Below are 8,412 nucleotides of genomic sequence, written 5' to 3' on the forward strand. Positions count from 1 at the left end.
CAGGTACCTCTACAAGTAGAGCTTTTTTAAAAAGCTTCCCGTCTTTAGCAACAATCTTAAACTGTAAACTGATCTACACCTATCAGGCCGTATAATTCTTTTGAATTTCTTGATTTTGTATTTTACTGGCATTACCCTACCACGATTGTCGCTCGGTCATCTCCGTAAACTTTGACTTTGGCAAACGGCTGATTCCATTTCCTTCTTCAAACAAGAAAGGGGAAAAGAATAATAACAAATTGTAAAGCCTGCAAGCAATAAAAATCAAATTTTATTTATAATGAAGTTAAAGAGATCTTTTTTTATTTTTTGCTATACAAAAAATCATGTTATTAGGAATTAATTACTGCTGATTTTGTTGTTCGTTTTGTCATTTTTTTTTAAGATTGAAAATCTTGCAAAATTGTTAAGTCGTACGAAAATTAGATCATCAAAAAGTTATCTCCCTTGCCTTGAACAGCATTTCAACCAATGAAATAATTGAAAATTTTCTCATCATGCATTTTCTACCAATCACAAAAGAGAGGAAGTGCATAGTCCGAAGACTGTAAAAAAAACTTCAACTATACAATACCGTCTTCCAAGGAAGACGGTAATAATATGACCCTGACCTTTAAAACGCTTTAAAAATAGATGAAACATGCGGTGTTATAAACAGTGAAAACAAAGTAAGAGATTCATTATGCATAAACCAAGAAGAAATGCTGTTAAGCAGAAACAAAAGAAAACAACAGTCAAATCTTCGCCAAACAAGTAATGTCAATTTCATAGCGACGCATGCAGTAAGCTCTAGGTTCTATCAATCAATGACATATTTTGTATGGAGGAAATTCGAGTTAAAATCTACTACCTTGTTGAAATTAAAAAGTTATTTACTTGCACTATTTACTGTGTTGGTGTTGATTTATATATTTGAATTTAAAGCTTTGTTCTGAATTTTAGATGTAATATCAAACGTTCCCTAGTGTTTTGAGTCTTGGGTAATTAGGAAAGATAACTCTTGAAAGTGGACTTTATATACCAAATATTTTCTAAATTGGATTTTTCATTTCGTTTAAACATTCTTCATTCAATTTGACACATGTAATTCATTGAAATACATTCCTTGTCTCTTCAGAACTCATTTTCTTAATGTTTTATGCATAGATTAAAAAGATATTAACATAAATTGTTTTTTAGGAGAAAATTATTTTTTCTAATAAAATTATTATTAGATATTATGAGGTATTTTCCCTCTGTGTACTTGTCTTAAGAAGATGCCCATCATTTGACACTGAAAGTTCTGAAATTCTGTTAATAATAAACTTGAAATAAAACATTTTACTAAAATTTGACAAAAGCTAAAAAATTCTATAAAAAATATTTATGATATCAATACCCCCATCTTCACATCTACATTATAAGTGGTGCTGTATTTAAATCTAAAATAAACTGTGGATGTAATGAGCCACCTTAAAAATATGATCCGCGGGTCTTTTTACCCCATATAGGAGATTTAGAGAATTGAAATATACCAAGTAGTATTTTCAGTAATTTAAAAAAAGCAAGTAAGAGTAACTCTCGCTGCACAGGTGTTGAGAACGTTACATATTCTTAGGACTAAAATTTCCATTTTGGTATGCATATGAAAAGTATCTCTGGCTTTATAAGTCTCTTAAAATTGTTTATGGGAGTATCCATGTTCAATCACGCATGTTCCACTTCTAAAAAAAAATCAAGCAATGCTAGTTATATTTGTAATGTTTGATCACTTACACGTTATCTTCTGGTGATTAGGGAATGAATCAAAGTACTCAGAAGTACAGAAAGCCGGGCTCATTTACAGAGTAGAATGAATTTCTTGCATGAATCATACGTTTATATTGTATTAACAGATAAATAACAAGAATATCAGATTAAAAATTCTGATGAAAAAATTATTTTAAAACTATCAATATAAATGATAAGACACTGACAGTAAGTTTTCGATCCTAATACCACAGTCCGATTTTGTCAGAATCAGAATTAATCTGGTACCGTAGCTGAATATAAACAAACAGGTCAGTCTGGTTCCCTCTCCTAGAGAACTACGATAACACTGATTATCAAAAATCCATACGCTAATGAACTTTGTTCTCTGACTTAAGACTGAAGTTTTCAAAGTCATTACTACTAATGTTTATTTATTGAGATAAAACATGGTTTTATTTTTGTTGCATTATTTAACGTTTGCATTATCTCAAAGCGGTTGAGAGTAAGAACTATATTTTTACACGTAACTTTAAAATGGCGACTATGGGGTCGATTTCCTGTCTTGAACAGGATAACATAAGCCGGTGTAACGTTGAATATTGACCCCAGTTGAAAATTGACCCGAAGTTCATTTTTCAACGTTGAATATTGATCCATGGGTGTTTTTTTCTCAGTTGAAAATTGAGACCAAAAGTCGTTGAATTTATACCCCGGGTCATTTTTCAACACCTTGATATTTTCTTTTCTTATCCCCGATTACCTCAACAAGTTGAAAATAGACCCTGTTGAATATTGACCCCACCTCAAAGTTTGAACATTTTTTGCACTGGAAAGTTGTTTAAGGGGATTTATCAGTATCTCTATATTTATATTTCGGTTCAATTTTTTTCCCTTTTCAAGAATAATAGAAATAAACCTATCATCCCGTGTATATATGTACATTTTGATCAGTACACGATTTCAGTTATCTTCAAGCATGACAACTTTATTTTTTGACAATACTGTCTAAAATTAACATCCATAAAGAACTACAAAACTATGAATAGGATATAAAACAACACTCCTGGAAATCTGGTGCCTAGAAAGTGAGCCCTATATTATATTATATTGATCAGGTGGGCAGAACATCCCATCTAGTCAAATTCAGTATAAAAATTAACATAATTAAAAGTCTAAAAATTAGTCTAAGAATGAAACACATCGGTCAAAATGAATCTAATGATAGGTTATATTTGTGAAAAGATCAATATAGCGACCATAACATGTAAGTAATGCTGACTTTAAACAAGGTTGGTGAAATACCTGTAACAAACTTATTTGTCAGTAGCCTGCCTCGGGCTAAAATTCGATCGTTTTCGGAGCATAACCTTAAGAATGAGAACTAGAGTTAGAGTCTGGGATGGACTAGAAGCTGCACTTCCTACCATCTTTGATATCAACAATTGAAAAAAACGCTGTCCATGCAACTTCTTTCGACTAAAAAGCGCACTACTCTTCAAAGAAACAATGAGAGAGAGAGGGGATCCTAAAGTTTTTCTCGGAGGCGGGGGTGTCAAAACCCTCTGAAATATTGTGACAAAAACCATCGTTACAGATGTTCCCCAAACGCTCCCCAACTCCCTTTTGGTGCCATATTCCCTGTAAGCTTCATTAAATAAGACAAACTCTATGCATCTGAGATTTTAACAACATTTACAAAGAAGTGTACAAAAATCATTTAAACTTTAGCATTGCACGCGTGCACATGTGAATGCATTTGCGTCATGACCATATCATCTTGTCAACACAATCTATATTTTTAATACACTGAATATTAAAGTATTTAATCCAAAATTATTTAAAAATAGGTTCATTCAAGTGTATGTTTGATTTTTCTCATTTCACGTGCACGCACGTGCATACATCAGCATAGTGACCATAACTTCTTGTAGAAGTCCATTACATCTATGTATGTTCTAAATTCCACCCCGTTTGGGTGAAAACTAAGGGAGTTAAAGCTGTTTAAAGTTTCAGCCAATCAGATTGCAGTACATGTACACGCATGTGTATGAATGTGCATGGTTACCTCTTGTAGAAGTCCATTATATCTATCTATATTCCAAATCCCATCCTGTTTGGTTGAAAACCAAGGGAGTTATAGCTGTTTAAAGTTTCAGCCAAAAAGCGCACGTGCATGCACGTGTTTTCATGATAATTGCTTTATTTTATGTTGTAGGATATCCTAATGCATGGCTATGTTCAAAATTTCAAAGGATTTCGTCAAAAAACAAGAAAGATATTGAGACTTTAGTTGCAGCCAATCAGAGCGAAGTGCACGTGCATGCGCGTGAGATCTTGCTATTTTCACCATGTCGTCATGTCTATACTACTAATATATCCTTACATTATGAGTTTCAAAGCATTTCATCTAAAAAAAGAAAAGTTGTGGCTATATCTATTATATTGGTGATTTCACGTGTCGCACGTGCACGCTCTTGCAAGCACGTGCGCGCAAAATGACCTTGATTCCGCAAATCTGCATAACATGTCTACTAACCCTAAAAATTGTGAACAGTTTACAAGATCATTCCCGGACAAAAAACAGGAAGAAGAAGAAGAAGAAAAATAATAATAATAATAAGAAACAGAGTAAAAACAATATGTTCCCCAACTTCGTTTGGGGAACATAATAAACGAAACCAAACAAACAAACAAGCAAACAAAAAGTGGAAAGGGAAACTAGCCAATGTTGAAAACCAAACCATGTTTCTCTAATTGGATCGAAGGGCCGCTTCAAAAATTCCTCAAAAACTATCCTGTGTTTCCCCGATTTGGGCGATAGGGGGGTCAATGTTATATTTTGGTTACTTTATTACCAAAATTTAATAACGCTGAAAGTCAGGGTTGTATATCTAGGGCAAACATTTTTTGATTTAAAAAAAACTACAAAAAATGAAGAAAACAGCCCATTCACGATCACAAACCCCTCCCCCCCCCCCCAAAAAAAAAGAAAGCCCACATTCTTCAAATATATATGGTACTAATCCCAAAAAGGGGATACCACCCCACTTTTTCATCCTCTACTTAAAATTTTAAAATTAAAATATACTCAACAAAAAAAGAAACGCATATTGTTTTACTCGTCAAAGAAATTTTTAAAATGTACATGAAACAACTATTTTTTATATCATTGGATACCTGTGACCTATTTAAAGGACAACATGGGGTTTTAAAACCCAAATGTTGAATTATCTCCCTTGATTAAACATGTTTATGAAAATAGTGTTTTTCATGATTTCTTCTAAATCAGTTGTCTATTTTCATTGATATTTTGGATTAAGAGAAACTTTTAACACTTCTATTATACCCATATTTAAGATTTGATTGCAGTGTTGATACTGCAATGCCACGCCCAAACAAAGATGAATACAACCAGGCTAACGATGATACTAAATGGAGCTACGCAACAGGAAGTTGCAACTGTATTTGAAATAAATCAATGGGCTTTGCAACCTTAAAACTAACGTCTGAAGACCACTATCATGCCATCCGCAGGTAACCACAACCAGACAGGACCGTCAGACACCCCCCCCCCCTTCATCACCTCATGCGATTTAGAACTTGCTGTAAAACTGCTGCTACAATTGCTGTATGATAAAATCAGCATAAAAGTGCAAAAATTGTTCGCAAGAGACTGAAATGAGATGGTATTCCTCCACGATATCCGTACATTGGAAACCCACTAGCATTGAGACTTTGCACAGTACATATTGTTATGCCCCTTGAATTTGGGGGCAATGAAAATGACATCAACTTGACTTTTCAATTTGCAGTATTGATTTTTATCACAACACACTCTAAAATCGCTTAAATAATATAAGGTTTAAACTGAAAACTTAGAATTTCATATTATTCTGATTATGCGTTTCTTTTTTTGTTAGTATAAATGAAGTGTTGTTTGCCAAAAAAAACCCATTTTTTTATTTATAAACTAAATTGTATATTGTGTAACTATGTTTACTAATATTGAGGATTTACATATACATGTACTTCTTTTGAAATAAATATTACACGAAATATTGCAGTTTTAAGATGCATGTAACTTTGAAATCTAAGATATTTTTTTCAATATTTTATTCTTAGAATATAACTGAATTACTGAATTAAGTGTGCATTGATAACATTGGCGTCAGAAGCAAATTGAAAAATTACGCACTTTGAAAAAAATAATTTTTTTTCAAAGTGCGTTAAAATTTGGGACCAAGCTAACGCACTTTGAACAAAATAATTTTTTTTTCAAAGTGCGTTAATATCGACCATATTAACGCACTTTGAAAAAAAAATGTAAAGATTGATCAATATTCCTTCAAATAATCGGAATGATAAAAAACAGATTCTGGTTTGATAATTTTTTCATGATAAAGTCACAGTAGGACCTGAGATATTGACGTTTTAAATATTTAAGGTTTTGATAAAATAAAAGAGAAAATTAAAGGGTCTTGAAAAAAAGAGTGACGATTGTTTACGTTCATGAATTCGTTTCTTTTTTTTAATTCTAGTCTTTGATAAGTAGATGTAAAGGTGTATAGGGGGCACTAACAGATGACGGCTTCAAGCAACTTAGCATTGTTCAAAACTATGAAAATTCTTTCTTTCTCATACGTTTTACTGTACTTAAAATTTCTTGTTTTCATCTGTTTTAATTAACTCATTTATTATTGAAAGTTTTCAACGTCATACCAGTTAGGTAAATACATAATTATATGAATGCTTTGAGTATAGCATAGACATCGAGATTGGGCGAAGGGCCAGGGGAGGGGATGGGGGGCTAAGCCCCCCACTTATTTTGGAAAGATATATATACTCAACAAAAAAAGAAACGCATATTGCTTTACTCGTCAAAGAAATTTTTCAAATGTACATGGAACAACTATCTTTTATATAATTGGATACCTTTGACCTATGTAAAGGACAACATGGGGTTTTAAAACCCAAGTGTTGAATTATCTCCCTTGATTAAACGTGTTTATGAAAGTAGTGTTTTTCATGATTTCTTCTAAATCGGACGTCTATTTTCGTTGATATTTTGGATTTAGAGAAACGATTAACACTTCTATTAAACCCATATTTAAGATTTGATTGAAGTGTTGATGCTGCAATGCCAAGCCGAAACAAAGATGAACACAACCAGGCTAAGGATGATATTAAACGTAGCTACGCAACAGGAAGTTGCAACTGCATTTGGAATACATCAATGGGCTTTGCAGCCGTTAAGCTAACGTCGGAAGACCAAGAATTGGCCGTCTGCAGGTAACCACACCCAGGCATGATCGTCTGAACCCCCCCCCCCCTTCAGCACCTCACGCGATTAAGAAGCTGTAAAAACTAACTGCTGCTACAATTGCTGGATGAAAAATCAGCATAAAAGTGCATAAATTGTTCGCAAGAGACTGAGAAGAGCTGGTATTCGTGCACGACATCCGTACATTGGAAATCCACCAGCGGTTAGACGTCACAAAGGACATATGGATTAGTTAAGACGGTATTCCCAAAGAATTTGGAGGCGCCGACAATGACAACTTCACTTTTCTACTCGCAACACATGATATGTTTAATTTTTTAAAAAACCCTCTAAAATTACTTTTACAAAAATAAGGATTAAACTGTAAACTTAGATTATCATGTTTCATCTGAATATGCGTTTCTTTTTTTGTTGAGTATACATCGTATAAGCATTGAAAATGCAGCGTACCCTTTTTAGGTTTATTGCTCCGCTTCCCCGTTTGTTACCGACACCTATATATTGGAAAGATAAAGATTTGGACTGAGGGATCTTATACCCGTCTTCTCCTCTTTTCGACAGGAGTAAATCAATTCATTTTTGAGGTTAGGGTTAGGCTTAGTTTTTTGAAAGATAAATAAGTAAAATAACAAAAAAAATCTTTCCATGACTACAATATGATTTTTTTTTCAAAGTGCGTTAAGTGTCTCCATGGTAAAATATAATGATGTAGAATCTTAACGCACTTTGAAAAAATTTTTCAAAGTGCGTTGAGTTGGTCCCAAATTTAACGCACTTTGAAAATTTTTTTCAAAGTGCGTTGATATTGTCCCAATTTTAACGCACTTTGAAAAAATTTTTCAAAGTGCGTTGCCACAGCGGGGGATGGGGGGGGGGGGCTAATTGAAAAGAAAAAAATCAAATCTGAAAAAAAATTGACAAGAAAAAGAAAATTTGTCCATTGTCCAAACTACTAGTCCAAACCCGAAAATCCTATTGGGGGGTGTTGTGTTAGGATCCAATTTTTTTTTTAAAGCACTTCCACTTAATCTTCTTTCTTAGACTACACTGTAACGTGTCTGTTGAAAGCGGGGGGGGGGGGGGGGCTAAACCAATTTCACATATTGTTCAATGCTTCTTGATCAAAAAATTTCACGACCCGGCTCAGTTTTCCACGGACTAGGGTTTAAATTCAACACCTTTGGTCTCACTATTCAACGTTGAAAAATGACCCCCGGGTCAATTTTCAATCCGGGTCAAAATTCAACGTTACACCGGCAATTGCTCTTTGAGCATTAAGCCCGGCTAAAAAATACATACTAAAAATTTGAGATTTTGAGGGACCACTTCAAAAACATTTTTTTCCCTGTAACATTTTTGTTGACCAATCTTCAATTTTTCTTTTCGGTCTTGAGTTCAGC

Source organism: Saccostrea cucullata, unplaced genomic scaffold, assembly GCF_032062105.1.
Source record: "Saccostrea cucullata isolate Sc308-1 unplaced genomic scaffold, CSIRO_AGI_Scuc_v1 ctg50, whole genome shotgun sequence".
Lineage (NCBI taxonomy): Eukaryota > Metazoa > Mollusca > Bivalvia > Ostreida > Ostreidae > Saccostrea > Saccostrea cuccullata.